This window comes from Rutilus rutilus (assembly GCF_951802725.1).
Source record: "Rutilus rutilus genome assembly, chromosome: 3".
Lineage (NCBI taxonomy): Eukaryota > Metazoa > Chordata > Actinopteri > Cypriniformes > Leuciscidae > Rutilus > Rutilus rutilus.
In genome coordinates this window covers 26,762,406-26,776,923 of record NC_140211.1, presented here as the reverse complement: position 1 = coordinate 26,776,923, position 14,518 = coordinate 26,762,406, and positions in this window count along the sequence as shown.

Here is a 14,518-nt window from a genome sequence, read left to right as displayed (position 1 = left end):
CATAGGGGGAACGGAATCCGACGGCAAAAAAACAGCTGTCGGAATCCGTTCCCCCACTCCCATTATGAGAGGTGTTGATGTAATGGCTTAAAAAATGCTGATTCTATTTTGTGTGTGGATGGAGCTTAACTTGCAACAGTTTAAAGAATATATTTTTTGCCTTTTATCATGATAGGAAAGTATAGTATCAAGAAAGTTCGATGACCCGGGACTTGAACTCGGGTCGCCCCAAAGCTAAAAAAAGATATTGTCAGGGGACTGACCACTAGGCTATTGAGGCTAGCGAAATGTTACAATTTAATAAATATTAGAACCTTATTGTGTAAGAAACATAGGGGGAACGGAATCCGACGGCAAAAAAACAGCTGTCGGAATCCGTTCCCCCACTCCCATTATGAGAGGTGTTGATGTAATGACTTAAAAAATGCTGATTCTATTTTGTGTGTGGATGGAGCTTAACTTGCATCAGTTTAAAGAACATATTTTTTGCCTTTTATTATGATAGGAAAGTATAGTATCAAGAAAGTTCGACGACCCTGGACTTGAACTCGAGTTGCCCAAAGCTAAAAAAAAAATTGTCATGGTACTGACAACTAGGCTATTGAGAATAGTAACTTCCTTCAATTTGATAAATATTAGAACCTTATTGTGTAAGAAACATAGGGGGAACCGAATCCGACGGCAAATAGTTCAGCTGTCGAAATCCGTTCCCCCACTCCCATTATGAGAGGTGTTGATGTAATGGCTTAAAAAATGCTGATTCTATTTTTGTGAGTGTATGGAGCTTAAACAGCATCAATTTGATAAATATAAGAACCTCAGTGTGTCAGAAATATGGGGGGAACAGAATCCGACGGCAAAAAGAAATACAGTTGTCAGAATCCGTTCCCCCACTCCCATTATGAGAGGTGTTGATGTATTGGCTTAAAAAATGCTGATTCTATTTTTGTGAGTGTATGGAGCTTAAACAGCATCAATTTGATAAATATAAGAACCTCAGAGTGTCAGAAATATGGGGGGAACAGAATCCGACGGCAAAAAGAAAAACAGTTGTCAGAATCCGTTCCCCCACTCCCATTATGAGAGGTGTTGATGTAATGGCTTCAAAAATGCTGATTCTATTTTGTGTGTGGATGGAGCTTAACTTGCATCAGTTTAAAGAACATATTTTTTGCCTTTTATTATGATAGGAAAGTATAGTATCAAGAAAGTTCGACGACCCTGGACTTGAACTCGGGTTGCCCAAAGCTAAAAAAAAATAGTCAGGGTACTGACAACTAGGCTATTGAGACAAGTAACTTCCTTCAGTTTGATAAATATTAGAACCTTATTGTGTAAGAAACATAGGGGGAACGGAATCCGACGGCAAAAAAACAGCTGTCGGAATCCGTTCCCCCACTCCCATTATGAGAGGTGTTGATGTAATGGCTTAAAAAATGCTGATTCTATTTTGTGTGTGGATGGAGCTTAACTTGCAACAGTTTAAAGAATATATTTTTTGCCTTTTATTATGATAGGAAAGTATAGTATCAAGAAAGTTCGATGACCCGGGACTTGAACTCGGGTCGCCCCAGAGCTAAAAAAAAATATTGTCAGGGGACTGACCACTAGGCTATTGAGAATAGTAACTTCCTTCAATTTGATAAATATTAGAACCTTATTGTGTAAGAAACATAGGGGGAACGGAATCCGACGGCAAATAGTTCAGCTGTCGAAATCCGTTCCCCCACTCCCATTATGAGAGGTGTTGATGTAATGGCTTAAAAAATGCTGATTCTATTTTGTGTGTGGATGGAGCTTAACTTGCAACAGTTTAAAGAATATATTTTTTGCCTTTTATTATGATAGGAAAGTATAGTATCAAGAAAGTTCGATGACCCGGGACTTGAACTCGGGTCGCCCCAAAGCTAAAAAAAAATATTGTCAGGGGACTGGCCACTAGGCTATTGAGGCTAGCAAAATGTTACAATTTAATAAATATTAGAACCTTATTGTGTAAGAAACATAGGGGGAACGGAATCCGACGGCAAAAAAACAGCTGTCGGAATCCGTTCCCCCACTCCCATTATGAGAGGTGTTGATGTAATGGCTTAAAAAATGCTGATTCTATTTTGTGTGTGGATGGAGCTTAACTTGCAACAGTTTAAAGAATATATTTTTTGCCTTTAATCATGATAGGAAAGTATAGTATCAAGAAAGTTCGATGACCCGGGACTTGAACTCGGGTCGCCCCAAAGCTAAAAAAAGATATTGTCAGGGGACTGACCACTAGGCTATTGAGGCTAGCAAAATGTTACAATTTAATAAATATTAGAACCTTATTGTGTAAGAAACATAGGGGGAACGGAATCCGACGGCAAAAAAACAGCTGTCGGAATCCGTTCCCCCACTCCCATTATGAGAGGTGTTGATGTAATGGCTTAAAAAAATGCTGATTCTATTTTGTGTGTGGATGGAGCTTAACTTGCAATAGTTTAAAGAATATATTTTTTGCCTTTTATTATGATAGGAAAGTATAGTATCAAGAAAGTTTGATGACCCTGGACTTGAACTCGGGTCGCCCCAGAGCTAAAAAAAAATATTGTCAGGGGACTGACCACTAGGCTATTGAGGCTAGCAAAATGTTACAATTTAATAAATATTAGAACCTTATTGTGTAAGAAACATAGGGGGAACGGAATCCGACGGCAAAAAAACAGCTGTCGGAATCCGTTCCCCCACTCCCATTATGAGAGGTGTTGATGTAATGGCTTAAAAAATGCTGATTCTATTTTGTGTGTGGATGGAGCTTAACTTGCAACAGTTTAAAGAATATATTTTTTGTCTTTTATTATGATAGGAAAGTATAGTATCAAGAAAGTTCGATGACCCGGGACTTGAACTCGGGTCACCCCAAAGCTAAAAAAAATATTGTCAGGGGACTGACCACTAGGCTATTGAGGTTAGCAACATGTTACAATTTAATAAATATTAGAACCTTATTGTGTAAGAAACATAGGGGGAACGGAATCCGACGGCAAAAAAACAGCTGTCGGAATCCGTTCCCCCACTCCCATTATGAGAGGTGCTGATGTAATGGCTTAAAAAATGCTGATTCTATTTTGTGTGTGGATGGAGCTTAACTTGCAACAGTTTAAAGAATATATTTTTTGCCTTTTATTATGATAGGAAAGTATAGTATCAAGAAAGTTCGATGACCCGGGACTTGAACTCGGGTCGCCCCAGAGCTAAAAAAAAATATTGTCAGGGGACTGACCACTAGGCTATTGAGAATAGTACCTTCCTTCAATTTGATAAATATTAGAACCTTATTGTGTAAGAAACATAGGGGGAACGGAATCCGACGGCAAATAGTTCAGCTGTCGAAATCCGTTCCCCCACTCCCATTATGAGAGGTGTTGATGTAATGGCTTAAAAAATGCTGATTCTATTTTGTGTGTGGATGGAGCTTAACTTGCAACAGTTTAAAGAATATATTTTTTGCCTTTTATTATGATAGGAAAGTATAGTATCAAGAAAGTTCGATGACCCGGGACTTGAACTCGGGTCGCCCCAAAGCTAAAAAAAAATATTGTCAGGGGACTGACCACTAGGCTATTGAGGCTAGCAAAATGTTACAATTTAATAAATATTAGAACCTTATTGTGTAAGAAACATAGGGGGAACGGATTCCGACGGCAAAAAAACAGCTGTCGGAATCCGTTCCCCCACTCCCATTATGAGAGGTGTTGATGTAATGGCTTAAAAAATGCTGATTCTATTTTGTGTGTGGATGGAGCTTAACTTGCAACAGTTTAAAGAATATATTTTTTGCCTTTTATTATGATAGGAAAGTATAGTATCAAGAAAGTTTGATGACCCGGGACTTGAACTCGGGTCGCCCCAAAGCTAAAAAAAATATTGTCAGGGGACTGACCACTAGGCTACTGAGGCTAGAAAAATGTTACAATTTAATAAATATTAGAACCTTATTGTGTAAGAAACATAGGGGGAACGGAATCCGATGGCAAAAAAACAGCTGTCGGAATCCGTTCCCCCACTCCCATTATGAGAGGTGTTGATGTAATGGCTTAAAAAATGCTGATTCTATTTTGTGTGTGGATGGAGCTTAACTTGCAACAGTTTAAAGAATATATTTTTTTGCCTTTTATTATGATAGGAAAGTATAGTATCAAGAAAGTTCGATGACCCGGGACTTGAACTCGGGTCGCCCCAGAGCTAAAAAAAAATATTGTCAGGGGACTGACCACTAGGCTATTGAGAATAGTAACTTCCTTCAATTTGATAAATATTAGAACCTTATTGTGTAAGAAACATAGGGGGAACAGAATCCGACGGCAAATAGTTCAGCTGTCGAAATCCGTTCCCCCACTCCCATTATGAGAGGTGTTGATGTAATGGCTTAAAAAATGCTGATTCTATTTTGTGTGTGGATGGAGCTTAACTTGCAACAGTTTAAAGAATATATTTTTTGCCTTTTATTATGATAGGAAAGTATAGTATCAAGAAAGTTCGATGACCCGGGACTTGAACTCGGGTCGCCCCAAAGCTAAAAAAAAATATTGTCAGGGGACTGGCCACTAGGCTATTGAGGCTAGCAAAATGTTACAATTTAATAAATATTAGAACCTTATTGTGTAAGAAACATAGGGGGAACGGAATACGACGGCAAAAAAACAGCTGTCGGAATCCGTTCCCCCACTCCCATTATGAGAGGTGTTGATGTAATGGCTTAAAAAATGCTGATTCTATTTTGTGTGTGGATGGAGCTTAACTTGCAACAGTTTAAAGAATATATTTTTTGCCTTTTATCATGATAGGAAAGTATAGTATCAAGAAAGTTCGATGACCCGGGACTTGAACTCGGGTCGCCCCTAAGCTAAAAAAAGATATTGTCAGGGGACTGACCACTAGGCTATTGAGGCTAGCGAAATGTTACAATTTAATAAATATTAGAACCTTATTGTGTAAGAAACATAGGGGGAACGGAATCCGACGGCAAAAAAACAGCTGTCGGAATCCGTTCCCCCACTCCCATTATGAGAGGTGTTGATGTAATGGCTTAAAAAATGCTGATTCTATTTTGTGTGTGGATGGAGCTTAACTTGCAACAGTTTAAAGAATATATTTTTTGCCTTTTATTATGATAGGAAAGTATAGTATCAAGAAAGTTCGATGACCCGGGACTTGAACTCGGGTCACCCCAAAGCTAAAAAAAATATTGTCAGGGGACTGACCACTAGGCTATTGAGGTTAGCAACATGTTACAATTTAATAAATATTAGAACCTTATTGTGTAAGAAACATAGGGGGAACGGAATCCGACGGCAAAAAAACAGCTGTCGGAATCCGTTCCCCCACTCCCATTATGAGAGGTGCTGATGTAATGGCTTAAAAAATGCTGATTCTATTTTGTGTGTGGATGGAGCTTAACTTGCAACAGTTTAAAGAATATATTTTTTGCCTTTTATTATGATAGGAAAGTATAGTATCAAGAAAGTTCGATGACCCGGGACTTGAACTCGGGTCGCCCCAGAGCTAAAAAAAAATATTGTCAGGGGACTGACCACTAGGCTATTGAGAATAGTAACTTTTTTCAATTTGATAAATATTAGAACCTTATTGTGTAAGAAACATAGGGGGAATGGAATCCGACTGCAAATAGTTCAGCTGTCGAAATCCGTTCCCCCACTCCCATTATGAGAGGTGTTGATGTAATGGCTTAAAAAATGCTGATTCTATTTTGTGTGTGGATGGAGCTTAACTTGCAACAGTTTAAAGAATATATTTTTTGCCTTTTATTATGATAGGAAAGTATAGTATCAAGAAAGTTCGATGACCCGGGACTTGAACTCGGGTCGCCCCAAAGCTAAAAAAAAATATTGTCAGGGGACTGGCCACTAGGCTATTGAGGCTAGCAAAATGTTACAATTTAATAAATATTAGAACCTTATTGTGTAAGAAACATAGGGGGAACGGAATCCGACGGCAAAAAAACAGCTGTCGGAATCCGTTCCCCCACTCCCATTATGAGAGGTGTTGATGTAATGGCTTAAAAAATGCTGATTCTATTTTGTGTGTGGATGGAGCTTAACTTGCAACAGTTTAAAGAATATATTTTTTGCCTTTTATCATGATAGGAAAGTATAGTATCAAGAAAGTTCGATGACCCGGGACTTGAACTCGGGTCGCCCCAAAGCTAAAAAAAGATATTGTCAGGGGACTGACCACTAGGCTATTGAGGCTAGCGAAATGTTACAATTTAATAAATATTAGAACCTTATTGTGTAAGAAACATAGGGGGAACGGAATCCGACGGCAAAAAAACAGCTGTCGGAATCCGTTCCCCCACTCCCATTATGAGAGGTGTTGATGTAATGACTTAAAAAATGCTGATTCTATTTTGTGTGTGGATGGAGCTTAACTTGCATCAGTTTAAAGAACATATTTTTTGCCTTTTATTATGATAGGAAAGTATAGTATCAAGAAAGTTCGACGACCCTGGACTTGAACTCGAGTTGCCCAAAGCTAAAAAAAAAATTGTCATGGTACTGACAACTAGGCTATTGAGAATAGTAACTTCCTTCAATTTGATAAATATTAGAACCTTATTGTGTAAGAAACATAGGGGGAACCGAATCCGACGGCAAATAGTTCAGCTGTCGAAATCCGTTCCCCCACTCCCATTATGAGAGGTGTTGATGTAATGGCTTAAAAAATGCTGATTCTATTTTTGTGAGTGTATGGAGCTTAAACAGCATCAATTTGATAAATATAAGAACCTCAGTGTGTCAGAAATATGGGGGGAACAGAATCCGACGGCAAAAAGAAATACAGTTGTCAGAATCCGTTCCCCCACTCCCATTATGAGAGGTGTTGATGTATTGGCTTAAAAAATGCTGATTCTATTTTTGTGAGTGTATGGAGCTTAAACAGCATCAATTTGATAAATATAAGAACCTCAGAGTGTCAGAAATATGGGGGGAACAGAATCCGACGGCAAAAAGAAAAACAGTTGTCAGAATCCGTTCCCCCACTCCCATTATGAGAGGTGTTGATGTAATGGCTTCAAAAATGCTGATTCTATTTTGTGTGTGGATGGAGCTTAACTTGCATCAGTTTAAAGAACATATTTTTTGCCTTTTCTTATGATAGGAAAGTATAGTATCAAGAAAGTTCGACGACCCTGGACTTGAACTCGGGTTGCCCAAAGCTAAAAAAAAATTGTCAGGGTACTGACAACTAGGCTATTGAGACAAGTAACTTCCTTCAGTTTGATAAATATTAGAACCTTATTGTGTAAGAAACATAGGGGGAACGGAATCCGACGGCAAAAAAACAGCTGTCGGAATCCGTTCCCCCACTCCCATTATGAGAGGTGTTGATGTAATGGCTTAAAAAATGCTGATTCTATTTTGTGTGTGGATGGAGCTTAACTTGCAACAGTTTAAAGAATATATTTTTTGCCTTTTATTATGATAGGAAAGTATAGTATCAAGAAAGTTCGATGACCCGGGACTTGAACTCGGGTCGCCCCAAAGCTAAAAAAAAATATTGTCAGGGGACTGGCCACTAGGCTATTGAGGCTAGCAAAATGTTACAATTTAATAAATATTAGAACCTTATTGTGTAAGAAACATAGGGGGAACGGAATCCGACGGCAAAAAAACAGCTGTCGGAATCCGTTCCCCCACTCCCATTATGAGAGGTGTTGATGTAATGGCTTAAAAAATGCTGATTCTATTTTGTGTGTGGATGGAGCTTAACTTGCAACAGTTTAAAGAATATATTTTTTGCCTTTTATTATGATAGGAAAGTATAGTATCAAGAAAGTTCGATGACCCGGGACTTGAACTCGGGTCGCCCCAAAGCTAAAAAAAGATATTGTCAGGGGACTGACCACTAGGCTATTGAGGCTAGCGAAATGTTACAATTTAATAAATATTAGAACCTTATTGTGTAAGAAACATGGGGGAACGGAATCCGACGGCAAAAAAACAGCTGTCGGAATCCGTTCCCCCACTCCCATTATGAGAGGTGTTGATGTAATGGCTTAAAAAATGCTGATTCTATTTTGTGTGTGGATGGAGCTTAACTTGCAACAGTTTAAAGAATATATTTTTTGCCTTTTATTATGATAGGAAAGTATAGTATCAAGAAAGTTCGATGACCCGGGACTTGAACTCGGGTCGCCCCAGAGCTAAAAAAAAATATTGTCAGGGGACTGACCACTAGGCTATTGAGAATAGTACCTTCCTTCAATTTGATAAATATTAGAACCTTATTGTGTAAGAAACATAGGGGGAACGGAATCCGACGGCAAATAGTTCAGCTGTCGAAATCCGTTCCCCCACTCCCATTATGAGAGGTGTTGATGTAATGGCTTAAAAAATGCTGATTCTATTTTGTGTGTGGATGGAGCTTAACTTGCAACAGTTTAAAGAATATATTTTTTGCCTTTTATTATGATAGGAAAGTATAGTATCAAGAAAGTTCGATGACCCGGGACTTGAACTCGGGTCGCCCCAAAGCTAAAAAAAAATATTGTCAGGGGACTGACCACTAGGCTATTGAGGCTAGCAAAATGTTACAATTTAATAAATATTAGAACCTTATTGTGTAAGAAACATAGGGGGAACGGAATCCGACGGCAAAAAAACAGCTGTCGGAATCCGTTCCCCCACTCCCATTATGAGAGGTGTTGATGTAATGGCTTAAAAAATGCTGATTCTATTTTGTGTGTGGATGGAGCTTAACTTGCAACAGTTTAAAGAATATATTTTTTGCCTTTTATTATGATAGGAAAGTATAGTATCAAGAAAGTTTGATGACCCGGGACTTGAACTCGGGTCGCCCCAAAGCTAAAAAAAATATTGTCAGGGGACTGACCACTAGGCTACTGAGGCTAGAAAAATGTTACAATTTAATAAATATTAGAACCTTATTGTGTAAGAAACATAGGGGGAACGGAATCCGATGGCAAAAAAACAGCTGTCGGAATCCGTTCCCCCACTCCCATTATGAGAGGTGTTGATGTAATGGCTTAAAAAATGCTGATTCTATTTTGTGTGTGGATGGAGCTTAACTTGCAACAGTTTAAAGAATATATTTTTTTGCCTTTTATTATGATAGGAAAGTATAGTATCAAGAAAGTTCGATGACCCGGGACTTGAACTCGGGTCGCCCCAGAGCTAAAAAAAAATATTGTCAGGGGACTGACCACTAGGCTATTGAGAATAGTAACTTCCTTCAATTTGATAAATATTAGAACCTTATTGTGTAAGAAACATAGGGGGAACAGAATCCGACGGCAAATAGTTCAGCTGTCGAAATCCGTTCCCCCACTCCCATTATGAGAGGTGTTGATGTAATGGCTTAAAAAATGCTGATTCTATTTTGTGTGTGGATGGAGCTTAACTTGCAACAGTTTAAAGAATATATTTTTTGCCTTTTATTATGATAGGAAAGTATAGTATCAAGAAAGTTCGATGACCCGGGACTTGAACTCGGGTCGCCCCAAAGCTAAAAAAAAATATTGTCAGGGGACTGGCCACTAGGCTATTGAGGCTAGCAAAATGTTACAATTTAATAAATATTAGAACCTTATTGTGTAAGAAACATAGGGGGAACGGAATCCGACGGCAAAAAAACAGCTGTCGGAATCCGTTCCCCCACTCCCATTATGAGAGGTGTTGATGTAATGGCTTAAAAAATGCTGATTCTATTTTGTGTGTGGATGGAGCTTAACTTGCAACAGTTTAAAGAATATATTTTTTGCCTTTTATCATGATAGGAAAGTATAGTATCAAGAAAGTTCGATGACCCGGGACTTGAACTCGGGTCGCCCCAAAGCTAAAAAAAGATATTGTCAGGGGACTGACCACTAGGCTATTGAGGCTAGCGAAATGTTACAATTTAATAAATATTAGAACCTTATTGTGTAAGAAACATAGGGGGAACGGAATCCGACGGCAAAAAAACAGCTGTCGGAATCCGTTCCCCCACTCCCATTATGAGAGGTGTTGATGTAATGGCTTAAAAAATGCTGATTCTATTTTGTGTGTGGATGGAGCTTAACTTGCAACAGTTTAAAGAATATATTTTTTGCCTTTTATTATGATAGGAAAGTATAGTATCAAGAAAGTTCGATGACCCGGGACTTGAACTCGGGTCGCCCCAAAGCTAAAAAAAAATATTGTCAGGGGACTGGCCACTAGGCTATTGAGGCTAGCAAAATGTTACAATTTAATAAATATTAGAACCTTATTGTGTAAGAAACATAGGGGGAACGGAATCCGACGGCAAAAAAACAGCTGTCGGAATCCGTTCCCCCACTCCCATTATGAGAGGTGTTGATGTAATGGCTTAAAAAATGCTGATTCTATTTTGTGTGTGGATGGAGCTTAACTTGCAACAGTTTAAAGAATATATTTTTTGCCTTTTATCATGATAGGAAAGTATAGTATCAAGAAAGTTCGATGACCCGGGACTTGAACTCGGGTCGCCCCAAAGCTAAAAAAAGATATTGTCAGGGGACTGACCACTAGGCTATTGAGGCTAGCGAAATGTTACAATTTAATAAATATTAGAACCTTATTGTGTAAGAAACATAGGGGGAACGGAATCCGACGGCAAAAAAACAGCTGTCGGAATCCGTTCCCCCACTCCCATTATGAGAGGTGCTGATGTAATGGCTTAAAAAATGCTGATTCTATTTTGTGTGTGGATGGAGCTTAACTTGCAACAGTTTAAAGAATATATTTTTTGCCTTTTATTATGATAGGAAAGTATAGTATCAAGAAAGTTCGATGACCCGGGACTTGAACTCGGGTCGCCCCAGAGCTAAAAAAAAATATTGTCAGGGGACTGACCACTAGGCTATTGAGAATAGTAACTTTTTTCAATTTGATAAATATTAGAACCTTATTGTGTAAGAAACATAGGGGGAATGGAATCCGACTGCAAATAGTTCAGCTGTCGAAATCCGTTCCCCCACTCCCATTATGAGAGGTGTTGATGTAATGGCTTAAAAAATGCTGATTCTATTTTGTGTGTGGATGGAGCTTAACTTGCAACAGTTTAAAGAATATATTTTTTGCCTTTTATTATGATAGGAAAGTATAGTATCAAGAAAGTTCGATGACCCGGGACTTGAACTCGGGTCGCCCCAAAGCTAAAAAAAAATATTGTCAGGGGACTGGCCACTAGGCTATTGAGGCTAGCAAAATGTTACAATTTAATAAATATTAGAACCTTATTGTGTAAGAAACATAGGGGGAACGGAATCCGACGGCAAAAAAACAGCTGTCGGAATCCGTTCCCCCACTCCCATTATGAGAGGTGTTGATGTAATGGCTTAAAAAATGCTGATTCTATTTTGTGTGTGGATGGAGCTTAACTTGCAACAGTTTAAAGAATATATTTTTTGCCTTTTATCATGATAGGAAAGTATAGTATCAAGAAAGTTCGATGACCCGGGACTTGAACTCGGGTCGCCCCAAAGCTAAAAAAAGATATTGTCAGGGGACTGACCACTAGGCTATTGAGGCTAGCGAAATGTTACAATTTAATAAATATTAGAACCTTATTGTGTAAGAAACATAGGGGGAACGGAATCCGACGGCAAAAAAACAGCTGTCGGAATCCGTTCCCCCACTCCCATTATGAGAGGTGTTGATGTAATGACTTAAAAAATGCTGATTCTATTTTGTGTGTGGATGGAGCTTAACTTGCATCAGTTTAAAGAACATATTTTTTGCCTTTTATTATGATAGGAAAGTATAGTATCAAGAAAGTTCGACGACCCTGGACTTGAACTCGAGTTGCCCAAAGCTAAAAAAAAAATTGTCATGGTACTGACAACTAGGCTATTGAGAATAGTAACTTCCTTCAATTTGATAAATATTAGAACCTTATTGTGTAAGAAACATAGGGGGAACCGAATCCGACGGCAAATAGTTCAGCTGTCGAAATCCGTTCCCCCACTCCCATTATGAGAGGTGTTGATGTAATGGCTTAAAAAATGCTGATTCTATTTTTGTGAGTGTATGGAGCTTAAACAGCATCAATTTGATAAATATAAGAACCTCAGTGTGTCAGAAATATGGGGGGAACAGAATCCGACGGCAAAAAGAAATACAGTTGTCAGAATCCGTTCCCCCACTCCCATTATGAGAGGTGTTGATGTATTGGCTTAAAAAATGCTGATTCTATTTTTGTGAGTGTATGGAGCTTAAACAGCATCAATTTGATAAATATAAGAACCTCAGAGTGTCAGAAATATGGGGGGAACAGAATCCGACGGCAAAAAGAAAAACAGTTGTCAGAATCCGTTCCCCCACTCCCATTATGAGAGGTGTTGATGTAATGGCTTCAAAAATGCTGATTCTATTTTGTGTGTGGATGGAGCTTAACTTGCATCAGTTTAAAGAACATATTTTTTGCCTTTTATTATGATAGGAAAGTATAGTATCAAGAAAGTTCGACGACCCTGGACTTGAACTCGGGTTGCCCAAAGCTAAAAAAAAATAGTCAGGGTACTGACAACTAGGCTATTGAAAAAGGAAATTCCTTCAGTTTGATAAATATTAGAACCTTATTGTGTAAGAAACATAGGGGGAACGGAATCCGACGGCAAAAAAACAGCTGTCGGAATCCGTTCCCCCACTCCCATTATGAGAGGTGTTGATGTAATGGCTTAAAAAATGCTGATTCTATTTTGTGTGTGGATGGAGCTTAACTTGCAACAGTTTAAAGAATATATTTTTTGCCTTTTATTATGATAGGAAAGTATAGTATCAAGAAAGTTCGATGACCCGGGACTTGAACTCGGGTCGCCCCAGAGCTAAAAAAAAATATTGTCAGGGGACTGACCACTAGGCTATTGAGAATAGTAACTTCCTTCAATTTGATAAATATTAGAACCTTATTGTGTAAGAAACATAGGGGGAACGGAATCCGACGGCAAATAGTTCAGCTGTCGAAATCCGTTCCCCCACTCCCATTATGAGAGGTGTTGATGTAATGGCTTAAAAAATGCTGATTCTATTTTGTGTGTGGATGGAGCTTAACTTGCAACAGTTTAAAGAATATATTTTTTGCCTTTTATTATGATAGGAAAGTATAGTATCAAGAAAGTTCGATGACCCGGGACTTGAACTCGGGTCGCCCCAAAGCTAAAAAAAAATATTGTCAGGGGACTGGCCACTAGGCTATTGAGGCTAGCAAAATGTTACAATTTAATAAATATTAGAACCTTATTGTGTAAGAAACATAGGGGGAACGGAATCCGACGGCAAAAAAACAGCTGTCGGAATCCGTTCCCCCACTCCCATTATGAGAGGTGTTGATGTAATGGCTTAAAAAATGCTGATTCTATTTTGTGTGTGGATGGAGCTTAACTTGCAACAGTTTAAAGAATATATTTTTTGCCTTTAATCATGATAGGAAAGTATAGTATCAAGAAAGTTCGATGACCCGGGACTTGAACTCGGGTCGCCCCAAAGCTAAAAAAAGATATTGTCAGGGGACTGACCACTAGGCTATTGAGGCTAGCAAAATGTTACAATTTAATAAATATTAGAACCTTATTGTGTAAGAAACATAGGGGGAACGGAATCCGACGGCAAAAAAACAGCTGTCGGAATCCGTTCCCCCACTCCCATTATGAGAGGTGTTGATGTAATGGCTTAAAAAAATGCTGATTCTATTTTGTGTGTGGATGGAGCTTAACTTGCAATAGTTTAAAGAATATATTTTTTGCCTTTTATTATGATAGGAAAGTATAGTATCAAGAAAGTTTGATGACCCTGGACTTGAACTCGGGTCGCCCCAGAGCTAAAAAAAAATATTGTCAGGGGACTGACCACTAGGCTATTGAGGCTAGCAAAATGTTACAATTTAATAAATATTAGAACCTTATTGTGTAAGAAACATAGGGGGAACGGAATCCGACGGCAAAAAAACAGCTGTCGGAATCCGTTCCCCCACTCCCATTATGAGAGGTGTTGATGTAATGGCTTAAAAAATGCTGATTCTATTTTGTGTGTGGATGGAGCTTAACTTGCAACAGTTTAAAGAATATATTTTTTGTCTTTTATTATGATAGGAAAGTATAGTATCAAGAAAGTTCGATGACCCGGGACTTGAACTCGGGTCACCCCAAAGCTAAAAAAAATATTGTCAGGGGACTGACCACTAGGCTATTGAGGTTAGCAACATGTTACAATTTAATAAATATTAGAACCTTATTGTGTAAGAAACATAGGGGGAACGGAATCCGACGGCAAAAAAACAGCTGTCGGAATCCGTTCCCCCACTCCCATTATGAGAGGTGTTGATGTAATGGCTTAAAAAATGCTGATTCTATTTTGTGTGTGGATGGAGCTTAACTTGCAACAGTTTAAAGAATATATTTTTTGCCTTTTATTATGATAGGAAAGTATAGTATCAAGAAAGTTCGATGACCCGGGACTTGAACTCGGGTCGCCCCAGAGCTAAAAAAAAATATTGTCAGGGG